The following is a 13504-nucleotide window of genomic DNA, read 5'->3' on the forward strand; positions in this document are numbered from 1 at the left end:
CAGGTGAGGAGAATCATGGAAAGCAACAGTAAACAGGGAAAGAGTGTGCACCCAGGAAACAGACTAACAGAAACATTACCAACATAAATCATGGCATGATCCGGGTAACGGATCATGACAGCGCACCCACAACATTTTTTTAGAAGAAACATATGTTCCATATATAAGCAGTCTCAGAAATAATCGTTGTGAAATAAGTTATTTACATACACTGAAATATTCTGTAAATGTTCCTTAACTGTTTCCAAACAGTGTCTGTGACAGGGCAGTAAAACTGCTGATCAAACAAAACACAAGTCATGGTCATAACTCCACGGTGACATTTTTGGTGAATTTACTGAGAAATTTGTGAAAGTGAAACAACCCAAAAAGAATGAAGTTAATAATACTAACACGGACACTCGTAAAAACAATTAGCACATTAGCTAATGCTAACGACGCTAGCTTGATTGCATTACAATAGCAGGTACAAATATGCATGAAAACACTCCTACAGACATCACACATGGGACGGTTTATTAAGTATGACTTGCTTTAGTTACATTGTAAAACTATATATACTGTACATATATACACACATATATATATATATATATATACATAAATATATATAGATACACATATATGTATATCTATATATACATACATATGTATATAAATATATATATATACATATATATGTACATATATATATATATATACATACACACATATATATATATATATATATACACACACACACATATATATATATACATATACACATACATATATATATATATATATACATATATATATATATATATATATATATATATATATATATATATATATATATACACATACACACACATATATATATTTATATATATATATACATACACATTATATATATATATATATATATATATATATATATACATACACATTATTCAGGGGTTGCGGAGGCAAAAACTCGAAAATGGGAGGAGTTCGGGGAAGCCATGGAAAACGACTTCCGGACGGCTTCGAAGCGATTCTGGACCACCATCCGCCGCCTCAGGAAGGGGAAGCAGTGCACTATCAACACCGTGTATGGTGAGGATGGTGTTCTGCTGACCTTGACTGCGGATGTTGTGGATCGGTGGAGAGAATACTTCGAAGACCTCCTCAATCCCACCAACACGTCTTCCTATGAGGAAGCAGTGCCTGGGGAATCTGTGGTGGGCTCTCCTATTTCTGGGGCTGAGGTTGCCGAGGTAGTTAAAAAGCTCCTCGGTGGCAAGGCCCCGGGGGTGGATGAGATCCGCCCGGAGTTCCTTAAGGCTCTGGATGCTGTGGGGCTGTCTTGGTTGACAAGACTCTGCAGCATCGCGTGGACATCGAGGGCGGTACCTCTGGATTGGCAGACCGGGGTGGTGGTTCCTCTCTTTAAGAAGGGGAACCGGAGGGTGTGTTCTAACTATCGTGGGATCACACTCCTCAGCCTTCCCGGTAAGGTCTATTCAGGTGTACTGGAGAGGAGGCTACGCCGGATAGTCGAACCTCGGATTCAGGAGGAACAGTGTGGTTTTCGTCCTGGTCGTGGAACTGTGGACCAGCTCTATACTCTCAGCAGGGTCCTTGAGGGTGCATGGGAGTTTGCCCAACCAGTCTACATGTGCTTTGTGGACTTGGAGAAGGCATTCGACCGTGTCCCTCGGGAAGTCCTGTGGGGAGTGCTCAGAGAGTATGGGGTATCGGACTGTCTGATTTTGGCGGTCCGCTCCCTGTATGATCAGTGTCAGAGCTTGGTCCGCATTGCCGGCAGTAAGTCGGACACGTTTCCAGTGAGGGTTGGACTCCGCCAAGGCTGCCCTTTGTCACCGATTCTGTTCATAACTTTTATGGACAGAATTTCTAGGCGCAGTCAAGGCGTTGAGGGGATCTGGTTTGGTGGCTGCAGGATTAGGTCTCTGCTTTTTGCAGATGATGTGGTCCTGATGGCTTCATCTGGCCAGGATCTTCAGCTCTCACTGGATCGGTTCGCAGCCGAGTGTGAAGCGACTGGGATGAGAATCAGCACCTCCAAGTCCGAGTCCATGGTTCTCGCCCGGAAAAGGGTGGAGTGCCATCTCCGGGTTGGGGAGGAGACCCTTCCCCAAGTGGAGGAGTTCAAGTACCTCGGAGTCTTGTTCACGAGTGAGGGAAGAGTGGATCGTGAGATCGACAGGCGGATCGGTGCGGCATCTTCAGTAATGCGGACGCTGTATCGATCCGTTGTGGTGAAGAAGGAGCTGAGCCGGAAGGCAAAGCTCTCAATTTACCGGTCGATCTACGTTCCCATCCTCACCTATGGTCATGAGCTTTGGGTTATGACCGAAAGGACAAGATCACGGGTACAAGCGGCCGAAATGAGTTTCCTCCGCCGGGTGGCGGGGCTCTCCCTTAGAGATAGGGTGAGAAGCTCTGTCATCCGGGGGGAGCTCAAAGTAAAGCCGCTGCTCCTCAGCATGGAGAGGAACCAGATGAGGTGGTTCGGGCATCTGGTCAGGATGCCACCCGATCGCCTCCCTCGGGAGGTGTTTAGGGCACGTCCGACCGGTAGGAGGCCACGGGGAAGACCCAGGACACGTTGGGAAGACTATGTCTCCCGGCTGGCCTGGGAACGCCTCGGGATCCCCCGGGAAGAGCTGGACGAAGTGGCTGGGGAGAGGGAAGAGTGGATGGTGAGATCGACAGGCGGATCGGTGCGGCATCTTCAGTAATGCGGACGCTGTATCGATCCGTTGTGGTGAAGAAGGAGCTGAGCCGGAAGGCAAAGCTCTCAATTTACCGGTCGATCTACGTTCCCATCCTCACCTATGGTCATGAGCTTTGGGTTATGACCGAAAGGACAAGATCACGGGTACAAGCGGCCGAAATGAGTTTCCTCCGCCGGGTGGCGGGTCTCTCCCTTAGAGATAGGGTGAGAAGCTCTGTCATCCGGGAGGAGCTCAAAGTAAAGCCGCTGCTCCTCCACATGGAGAGGAGCCAGATGAGGTGGTTCCGGCATCTGGTCAGGATGCCACCCGATCGCCTCCCTCGGGAGGTGTTTAGGGCACGTCCGACCGGTAGGAGGCCACGGGGAAGACCCAGGACACGTTGGGAAGACTATGTCTCCCGGCTGGCCTGGGAACGCCTCGGGATCCCCCGGGAAGAGCTGGACGAAGTGGCTGGGGAGAGGGAAGAGTGGATGGTGAGATCGACAGGCGGATCGGTGCGGCATCTTCAGTAATGCGGACGCTGTATCGATCCGTTGTGGTGAAGAAGGAGCTGAGCCGGAAGGCAAAGCTCTCAATTTACCGGTCGATCTACGTTCCCATCCTCACCTATGGTCATGAGCTTTGGGTTATGACCGAAAGGACAAGATCACGGGTACAAGCGGCCGAAATGAGTTTCCTCCGCCGGGTGGCGGGTCTCTCCCTTAGAGATAGGGTGAGAAGCTCTGTCATCCGGGAGGAGCTCAAAGTAAAGCCGCTGCTCCTCCACATGGAGAGGAGCCAGATGAGGTGGTTCCGGCATCTGGTCAGGATGCCACCCGATCGCCTCCCTCGGGAGGTGTTTAGGGCACGTCCGACCGGTAGGAGGCCACGGGGAAGACCCAGGACACGTTGGGAAGACTATGTCTCCCGGCTGGCCTGGGAACGCCTCGGGATCCCCCGGGAAGAGCTGGACGAAGTGGCTGGGGAGAGGGAAGTCTGGATGATGAGATCGACAGGCGGATCGGTGCGGCATCTTCAGTAATGCGAACGCTGTATCGATCCGTTGTGGTGAAGAAGGAGCTGAGCCGGAAGGCAAAGCTCTCAATTTACCGGTCGATCTACGTTCCCATCCTCACCTATGGTCATGAGCTTTGGGTCATGACCGAAAGGACAAGATCACGGGTACAAGCGGCCGAAATGAGTTTCCTCCGCCGGGTGGCGGGTCTCTCCCTTAGAGATAGGGTGAGAAGCTCTGTCATCCGGGGGGAGCTCAAAGTAAAGCCGCTGCTCCTCCACATGGAGAGGAACCAGATGAGGTGGTTCGGGCATCTGGTCAGGATGCCACCCGAACGCCTCCCTAGGGAGGTGTTTAGGGCACGTCCGACCGGTAGGAGGCCACGGGGAAGACCCAGGACATGTTGGGAAGACTATGTCTCCCGGCTGGCCTGGGAACGCCTCGGGATCCACCGGGAGGAGCTGGACGAAGTGGCTGGGGAGAGGGAAGTCTGGGCTTCCCTGCTTAGGCTGCTGCCCCCGCGACCCGACCTCGGATAAGCGGAAGAAGATGAATGGATGGATGGATGTATACATTATGAATCACTCATTGAATCGCGATTTGGATGTGAATCATTGTTTGTGCACCCTCGTAACCACGGTAACAGCAACTGATAGCCAGGTCGGAACCTGAGCAGACGTTCTGGTGGTTTTGGGCCGGGCCTGCAACCAAAAAGCTGTTTTTCTTTTCTTTTTCCACAGACCAAAAATGAGCATGAAACCTACCAAGTTGCTACACGGCCTCAGAAGCCATCAGCAGCATTGCATCATGGGTCATTGCATCATGGGTCACCAGGTCACAGGAAGTGCTATTTTAAACTGTGTGCGTAAGGAACAAAAGAGCCAGTCAGGCCTCGTTTTATGCAGCCAGTAAACAACCGTCTGTGTGTGTGTGTGTGTGTGTGTGTGTGTGTGTGTGTGTGTGTGTGTGTGTGTGTGTGTGTTCCACACTGCTGAAAGAGAACAGAGAGATCCTTAAGCTAACATCCAAACCTCATATCATGTCTGAGTTATAAATAATCACTTGAAAAAATCCTAGTAGGACACATTAGCATTCATGACCTAGCTTTCACTTTCACTTTGTGCTGGTAGACTAGAAAACACTGTCATATATATATATATACAAACCCTGTTTCCATATGAGTTGGGAAATTGTGTTAGATGTAAATATAAACAGAATCCATCCATCCATCTTCTTCCGCTTATCCGAGGTCGGGTCGCGGGGGCAGCAGCCTAAGCAGGGAAGCCCAGACTTCCCTCTCCCCAGCCACTTCGTCCAGCTCCTCCCGGGGGATCCCGAGGCGTTCCCAGGCCAGCCGGGAGACATAGTCTTCCCAACGTGTCCTGGGTCTTCCCCGTGGCCTCCTACCGGTTGGACGTGCCCTAAACACCTCCCTAGGGAGGCGTTCGGGTGGCATCCTGACCAGATGCCCGAACCACCTCATCTGGCTCCTCTCCATGTGGAGGAGCAGCGGCTTTACTTTGAGCTCCCCCCGGATGGCAGAGCTTCTCACCCTATCTCTAAGGGAGAGACCTGCCACCCAACGGAGGAAACTCGTTTCAGTACCCGTGATCTTGTCCTTTCGGTCATAACCCAAAGCTCATGACCATAGGTGAGGATGGGAACGTAGATCGACCGGTAAATTGAGAACTTCGCCTTCCGGCTCAGCTCCTTCTTCACCACAACGGATCGATACAGCGTCCGCATTACTGAAGACGCCGCACCGATCCGCCTGTCGATCTCACGATCCACTCTTCCCTCACTCGTGAACAAGACTCCGAGGTACTTGAACTCCTTCACTTGGGGCAAGATCTCCTCCCCAACCCGGAGATGGCACTCCACCCTTTTCCGGGCGAGAACCACGGACTCGGACTTGGAGGTGCTGATTCTCATCCCAGTCGCTTCACACTCGGCTGCGAACCGATCCAGCGAGAGCTGAAGATCCTGGCCAGATGAAGCCACCAGGACCACATCATCCGTAAAAAGCAGAGACCTAATCCTGCAGCCACCAAACCGGATCCCCTCAACGCCTTGACTGCGCCTAGAAATTCTGTCCATAAAAGTTATGAACAGAATCGGTGAACAGAATACAATGATTTGCAAATCCTTTTCAAGCCATATTCAGTTGAATATGCTACAAAGACAACATATTTGATGTTCAAACTCATAAGCTTTATTTTTTTGTTCAAATAATCATTAACTTTAGAATTTGATGGCAGCAACACGTGACAAAGAAGTTGGGAAAGGTGGCAATAAATACTGATAAAGTTGAGGAATGCTCATCAAACACTTATTTGGAACATCCCACAGGTGTGCAGGCTAATTGGGAACAGGTGGGTGCCATGATTGGGTATAAAAGTAGATTCCATGAAATGCTCAGTCATTCACAAACAAGGACGGGGCGAGGGTCACCACTTTGTCAACAAATGCCTGAGCAAATTGTTGAACAGTTTAAGAACAACCTTTCTCAAGCAGCTATTGCAAGGAATTTAGGGATTTCACCATCTACGCTCCGTAATATCATCAAAGGGTTCAGAGAATCTGGAGAAATCACTGCACGTAAGCAGCTAAGCCCGTGACCTTCCATCCCTCAGGCTGTACTGCAACATCAGTGTGTAAAGGATATCACCACATGGGCTCAGGAACACTTCAGAAACCCACTGTCAGTAACTACAGTTGGTCGCTACATCTGTAAGTGCAAGTTAAAACTCTCCTATGCAAGGCGAAAACAGTTTATCAACAACACCCAGAAACGCCGTCGGCTTGGCTGAGCCTGAGCTCATCTAAGATGGACTGATACAAAGTGGAAAAGTGTTCTGTGGTCTGACGAGTCCACATTTCAAATTGTTTTTGGAAACTGTGGACGTCGTGTCCTCCGGACCAAAGAGGAAAAGAACCATCCGGATTGTTATAGGCGCAAAGTGTAAAAGGCAGCATGTGTGATGGTATGGGGGTGTATTAGTGGCCAAGACATGGGTAACTTACACATCTGTGAAGGCACCATTAATGCTGAAAGGTACATACAGCTTTTGGAGCAACATAGCAATGTTACCATGGACGCCCCTGCTTATTTCAGCAAGACAATGCCAAGCCACGTGTTACATCAACGTGGCTTCATAGTAAAAGAGTGCGGGTACTAGACTGGCCTGCCTGTAGTCCAGACCTGTCTCCCATTGAAAATGTGAAGCCTAAAATAGCACAACGGAGACCCCCGGACTGTTGAACAACTTAAGCTGTACATCAAGCAAGAATGGGAAAGAATTCCACCTGAGAAGCTTCAAAAATGTGTCTCCTCAGTTCCCAAACCTTTACTGAGTGTTGTTAAAAGGAAAGGCCATGTAACACAGTGGTGAACATGCCCTTTCCCAACTACTTTGGCACGTGTTGCAGCCATGAAATTCTAAGTTAATTATTATTTGCAAAAAAATAAATAAAGTTTATGAGTTTGAACATCAAATATGTTGTCTTTGTAGCATATTCAACTGAATATGGCTTGAAAAGGATTTGCAAATCATTGTATTCCGTTTATATTTACATCTAACACAATTTCCCAACTCATATGGAAACGGGGTTTGTATATATGTATATATATATATATATATATATAGATATATATATATATATATAACGTCCTATCATGGTTATTATTATTGTGTGAAGGTTCTATTATGGTTATTATTATTGTGTGAATGTCCTATCATGGTTATTATTATTGTGTGAATGTCCTATCATGGTTATTATTATTGTGTGAATGTCCTATCACGGTTATTATTATTGTGTGAATGTCCTATCACGGTTATTATTATTGTGTGCATGTCCTATCATGGTTATTATTATTGTGTGAATGTCCTATCACGGTTATTATTATTGTGTGAATGTCCTATCATGGTTATTATTATTGTGTGCATGTCCTATCACGGTTATTATTATTGTGTGAATGTCCTATCACGGTTATTATTATTGTGTGAATGTCCTATTATGGTTATCAATATTGTGTGAATGTCCTATCATGGTTATTATTATTGTGTGGATGTCCTATCACAGTTATTATTATTGTGTGAATGTCCTATCATGGTTGTTATTATTGTGTGAATGTCCTACCACGGTTATTATTATTGTGTGAATGTCCTATTATGGTTATCAATATTGTGTGAATGTCCTATCATGGTTATTATTATTGTGTGAATGTCCTATCACGGTTATTATTATTGTGTGAATGTCCTATCACGGTTATTATTATTGTGTGAATGTCCTATCATGGTTATTATTATTGTGTGAATGTCCTATCACGGTTATTATTATTGTGTGAATGTCCTATTATGGTTATTATTATTGTGTGAATGTCCTATCATGGTTATTATTATTGTGTGAATGTCCTATCACGGTTATTATTATTGTGTGAATGTCCTATCATGGTTATTATTATTGTGTGAATGTCCTATCACGGTTATCATTATTGTGTGAATGTCCTATTATGGTTATTATTATTGTGTGAATGTCCTATCACGGTTATTATTATTGTGTGAATGTCCTATCACGGTTATTATTATTGTGTGAATGTCCTATCATGGTTATTATTATTGTGTGAATGTCCTATCACGGTTATTATTATTGTGTGAATGTCCTATCATGGTTATTATTATTGTGTGAATGTCCTATCACGGTTATTATTATTGTGTGAATGTCCTATCATGGTTATTATTATTGTGTGAATGTCCTATCACGGTTATTATTATTGTTTGAATGTCCTATCACGGTTATTATTATTGTGTGAATGTCCTATCACGGTTATTATTATTGTGTGAATGTCCTATCATGGTTATTATTATTGTGTGAATGTCCTATCATGGTTATTATTATTGTGTGAATGTCCTATTATGGTTATCAATATTGTGTGAATGTCCTATCATGGTTATTATTATTGTGTGAATGTCCTATCACGGTTATTATTATTGTGTGAATGTCCTATCACGGTTATTATTATTGTGTGAATGTCCTATCACGGTTATTATTATTGTGTGAATGTCCTATCATGGTTATTATTATTGTGTGAATGCCCTATCATGGTTATAATTATTGTCTGAATGTCCTATCATGGTTATTATTATTGTGTGCATGTCCCATCACGGTTATTATTATTGTGTGAATGTCCTATTATCGTTATTATTATTGTGTGAATGCCCTATCATGGTTATAATTATTGTCTGAATGTCCTATCATGGTTATTATTATTGTGTGCATGTCCTATCACGGTTATTATTATTGTGTGAATGTCCTATTATGGTTATCAATATTGTGTGAATGTCCTATCACGGTTATTATTATGGTGTGAATGTCCTATCACAGTATTATTATTGTGTAAATGCCCTACCATGGTTATTATTATTGTGTGAATGTCCTATCACGGTTATTATTATTGTGTGAATGTCCTATCATGGTTATTATTATTGTGTGAATGTCCTATCACGGTTATTATTATTGTGTGAATGTACTATCACAGTATCATTATTGTGTGAATGTCCTACCATGGTTATTATTATTGTGTGGATGTCCTATCATGGTTATTATTATTGTGTGGATGTCCTATCACGGTATTATTATTGTGTGAATGCCCTATCATGGTTATAAATATTGTGTGAATGTCCTATCACGGTTATTATTATTGTGTGAATGTCCTTTCATGGTTATTATTATTATTGTGTGAATGTCCTATCATGGTTATTATTATTGTGTGAATGTCCTATCATGGTTATTATTATCGTGTGAATGTCCTATCATGGTTATTATTATTGTGTGAATGTCCTATCACGGTTATATATTATTGTGTGAATGTCCTATCATGGTTATTATTATTGTGTGAATGTCCTATCATGGTTATTATTATTGTGTGAATGTCCTATCACGGTTATTATTATTGTGTGAATGTCCTATCACGGTTATTATTATTGTGTGAATGTCCTATCACGGTTATTATTATTGTGTGAATGTCCTATCATGGTTATTATTATTGTGTGAATGTCCTATCACGGTTGTTATTATTATTGTGTGAATGTCCTATCATGGTTATTATTATTGTGTGAATGTCCTATCATGGTTATTATTATTGTGTGAATTTCCTATCATGGTTATTATTATTGTGTGAATGTCCTATCACGGTTATTATTATTGTGTGAATGTCCTATCACAGTATTATTATTGTGTAAATGCCCTACCATGGTTATTATTATTGTGTGAATGTCCTATCACGGTATTATTATTGTGTGAATGTCCTATCATGGTTATAAATATTGTGTGAATGTCCTATCACGGTTATTATTATTGTGTGAATGTCCTATCATAGTTATAAATATTGTGTGAATGTCCTATCACGGTTATTATTATTGTGTGAATGTCCTATCATGGTTATTATTATTATTATTGTGTGAATGTCCTATCATGGTTATTATTATCGTGTGAATGTCCTATCATGGTTATTATTATTGTGTGAATGTCCTATCACGGTTATTATTATTGTGTGAATGTCCTATCACGGTTATTATTATTGTGTGAATGTCCTATCATGGTTATTATTATTGTGTGAATGTCCTATCACGGTTATTATTATTGTGTGAATGTCCTATCATGGTTATTATTATTGTGTGAATGTCCTATCATGGTTATAAATATTGTGTGAATGTCCTATCACGGTTATTATTATTGTGTGAATGTCCTATCACGGTTATTATTATTGTGTGAATGTCCTATCACGGTTATCATTATTGTGTGAATGTCCTATTATGGTTATTATTATTGTGTGAATGTCCTATCACGGTTATTATTATTGTGTGAATGTCCTATCACGGTTATTATTATTGTGTGAATGTCCTATCATGGTTATTATTATTGTCTGAATGTCCTATCATGGTTATTATTATTGTGTGCATGTCCTATCACGGTTATTATTATTGTGTGAATGTCCTATCACGGTTATTATTATTGTGTGAATGTCCTATCATGGTTATTATTATTGTGTGAATGTCCTATCACGGTTATTATTATTGTGTGAATGTCCTATCACGGTTATTATTATTGTGTGAATGTCCTATCACGGTTATTATTATTGTGTGAATGTCCTATTATGGTTATTATTATCGTGTGAATGTCCTGTCATGGTTATTATTATTGTGTGAATGTCCTATCACGGTTATTATTATTGTGTGAATGTCCTATCACGGTTATTATTATTGTGTGAATGTCCTATTATGGTTATCAATATTGTGTGAATGTCCTATCATGGTTATTATTATTGTGTGAATGTCCTATCATGGTTATAATTATTGTGTGAATGTCCTATCATGGTTATTATTATTGTGTGCATGTCCTATCACGGTTATTATTATTGTGTGAATGTCCTATTATGGTTATCAATATTGTGTGAATGTCCTATCATGGTTATTATTATTGTGTGAATGTCCTATCACGGTTATTATTATTGTGTGAATGTCCTATTATGGTTATCAATATTGTGTGAATGTCCTATCATGGTTATTATTATTGTGTGAATGTCCTATCATGGTTATTATTATTGTGTGAATGTCCTATCATGGTTATTATTATTGTGTGAATGTCCTATCACGGTTATTATTATTGTGTGAATGACCTATCATGGTTATTATTATTGTGTGAATGTCCTATCACGGTTATTATTATTGTGTGAATGTCCTATCACGGTTATATATTATTGTGTGAATGTCCTATCATGGTTATTATTATTGTGTGAATGTCCTATCACGGTTATTATTATTGTGTGAATGTCCTATCATGGTTATTATTATTGTGTGAATGTCCTATCATGGTTATTATTATTGTGTGAATGTTACAAACATTCACACATGCTTTTCTACACCAAAATGCATCTATTTATTATCAAACTTCTTCTCCACATTTTGGCACACTCTACCTTCCACATTTGTCATGCGATTCAAACCCTTCCAACTTCAAACTGTTCAGCCTATTCAGGAATTGCGGGCTTTCCATTGACAATTTCCAAAAATTCCCAGAATTCCAGGTTTTCAGGGGCATTTTTCCCATTCAAAATGATTTGACTATTTTTCAAACTTTAACCATTTTCACGTTTTTCAACCTATTCAAACCATTCCACCTTCAACACATTTCACTCATCCTGGACATTCAAGCTATCCCTTTTTCCAAGTTCCAAAAAATTCCAGGAATTTTCAGAATTCCCTTTTTTTGACCCTTTTTTCTGGCGACTACTCCTTCCACATTTTTCAACCCACTTCAACATTCCTCTTAACCAGTACAAAAAACTAAAGTTGTTTTTTGAACTGGAAAAATCCCTGGTTTTCCCAAAATTCCAGGAACTCGGTAATTCCTTTTCTCATTTAAAATTTCAACATTTCTCGACCAATTTGAAAAATTCCAATAAACTCATTCAAAAAATTCAAAATTGTTTTGCGGTTTCCAAAAAATTCCTGTTTTTCCTGAAATTCCCATTGAAAAGAATGGGCCATTTTTCCAAGTTCCACAACTCCTATATTTTTCATCCAATTCTCACCGTTCCGACTTCGAAATATTAACCCTGTTCAGGAATTGTGTGCTCTACTTCAACAATTATAAAAACAAAATTCCCGGATTTCCAAAAATTCCCAGTCTTTAGGGAAAATGAATGATAAATGTTTCAAACTTCCACAATTCCACAAATATGTCCTTCATCGTGTGGTCATTGTTGATTGCCACGTCATGTACGGATGTACTTTGTGGACGCCGTAAGTTTTTGCTGTCGTCCAGCATTTTGTTTCTGTTTACTTTGTAGCCAGTTCGGTTTTACCTTCGCTTTGCATAGCCATTGAAGGCTATTTAAGTTGTTGCCATCCTTTGTGTGGTCATTGTTGATTGCCACGTCATGTACGGATGTACTTTGTGGACGCCGTAAGTTTTTGCTGTCGTCCAGCATTTTGTTTCTGTTTACTTCGTAGCCAGTTCGGTTTTACCTTCGCTTTGCATAGCCATTGAAGGCTATTTAAGTTGTTGCCATCCTTCTTTGTGTGGCCATTGTTGATTGCCACGTCATGTACGGATGTACTTTGTGGACGCCGTAAGTTTTTGCTGTCGTCCAGCATTTTGTTTCTGTTTACTTCGTAGCCAGTTCGGTTTTACCTTCGCTTTGCATAGCCATTGAAGGCTATTTAAATTGTTGCCATCCTTCTTTGTGTGGTTATTGTTGATTGCCACGTCATGTACGGATGTACTTTGTGGACGCTGTAAGTTTTTGCTGTCGTCCAGCATTTTGTTACTGCTTACTTTGTAGCCAGTTAAGTTTTTTTTGGACCAATTAGGTGAAGTTGCGTAATTTCCCACGGCACACCAGACAATATCGCACGGCACACTAGTGTGCCGCAGCACAGTGGTTGAAAAACACTGATGTAGACCACAAGGAAGTCTTTTCCATGTAGAGAAAAATAAAATCATAATAAATGCGCCTTATAATCCGGTGCGCCTTTTGCATTCAAATAGCCTTTATAATGCGCCTTACCATTTGGTGCACCCTAACGTTTTAATTCAATGCACCGCTTATGCTTCAAATAATGAAAAAAGGTCAATATGACATGTTATTGTAAATGTTACCACATGACATATATAGGGTGTACCCTGCCTTCTGCCCGTGTGCAGCTGGGATAGGCTCCGGCAGCTCCCTGCCACCCTGTAAGGGACAATCAGTAGAAAATGGATGGATAAATACTTAAGGCAA

General features: G+C 41.8%; 1 protein-coding gene across 7 annotated transcripts in view; it reads right to left on the minus strand.

Annotated features, from left to right (window-relative positions):
• The window catches only part of lrch1 (leucine-rich repeats and calponin homology (CH) domain containing 1), a 239902-nt gene that overhangs the window by 164780 nt on the left and 61618 nt on the right, over nucleotides 1-13504 (minus strand). The gene's annotated exons all lie outside the window — the stretch shown is intronic.

Source organism: Nerophis lumbriciformis, linkage group LG13, assembly GCF_033978685.3.
Source record: "Nerophis lumbriciformis linkage group LG13, RoL_Nlum_v2.1, whole genome shotgun sequence".
NCBI lineage: Eukaryota > Metazoa > Chordata > Actinopteri > Syngnathiformes > Syngnathidae > Nerophis > Nerophis lumbriciformis.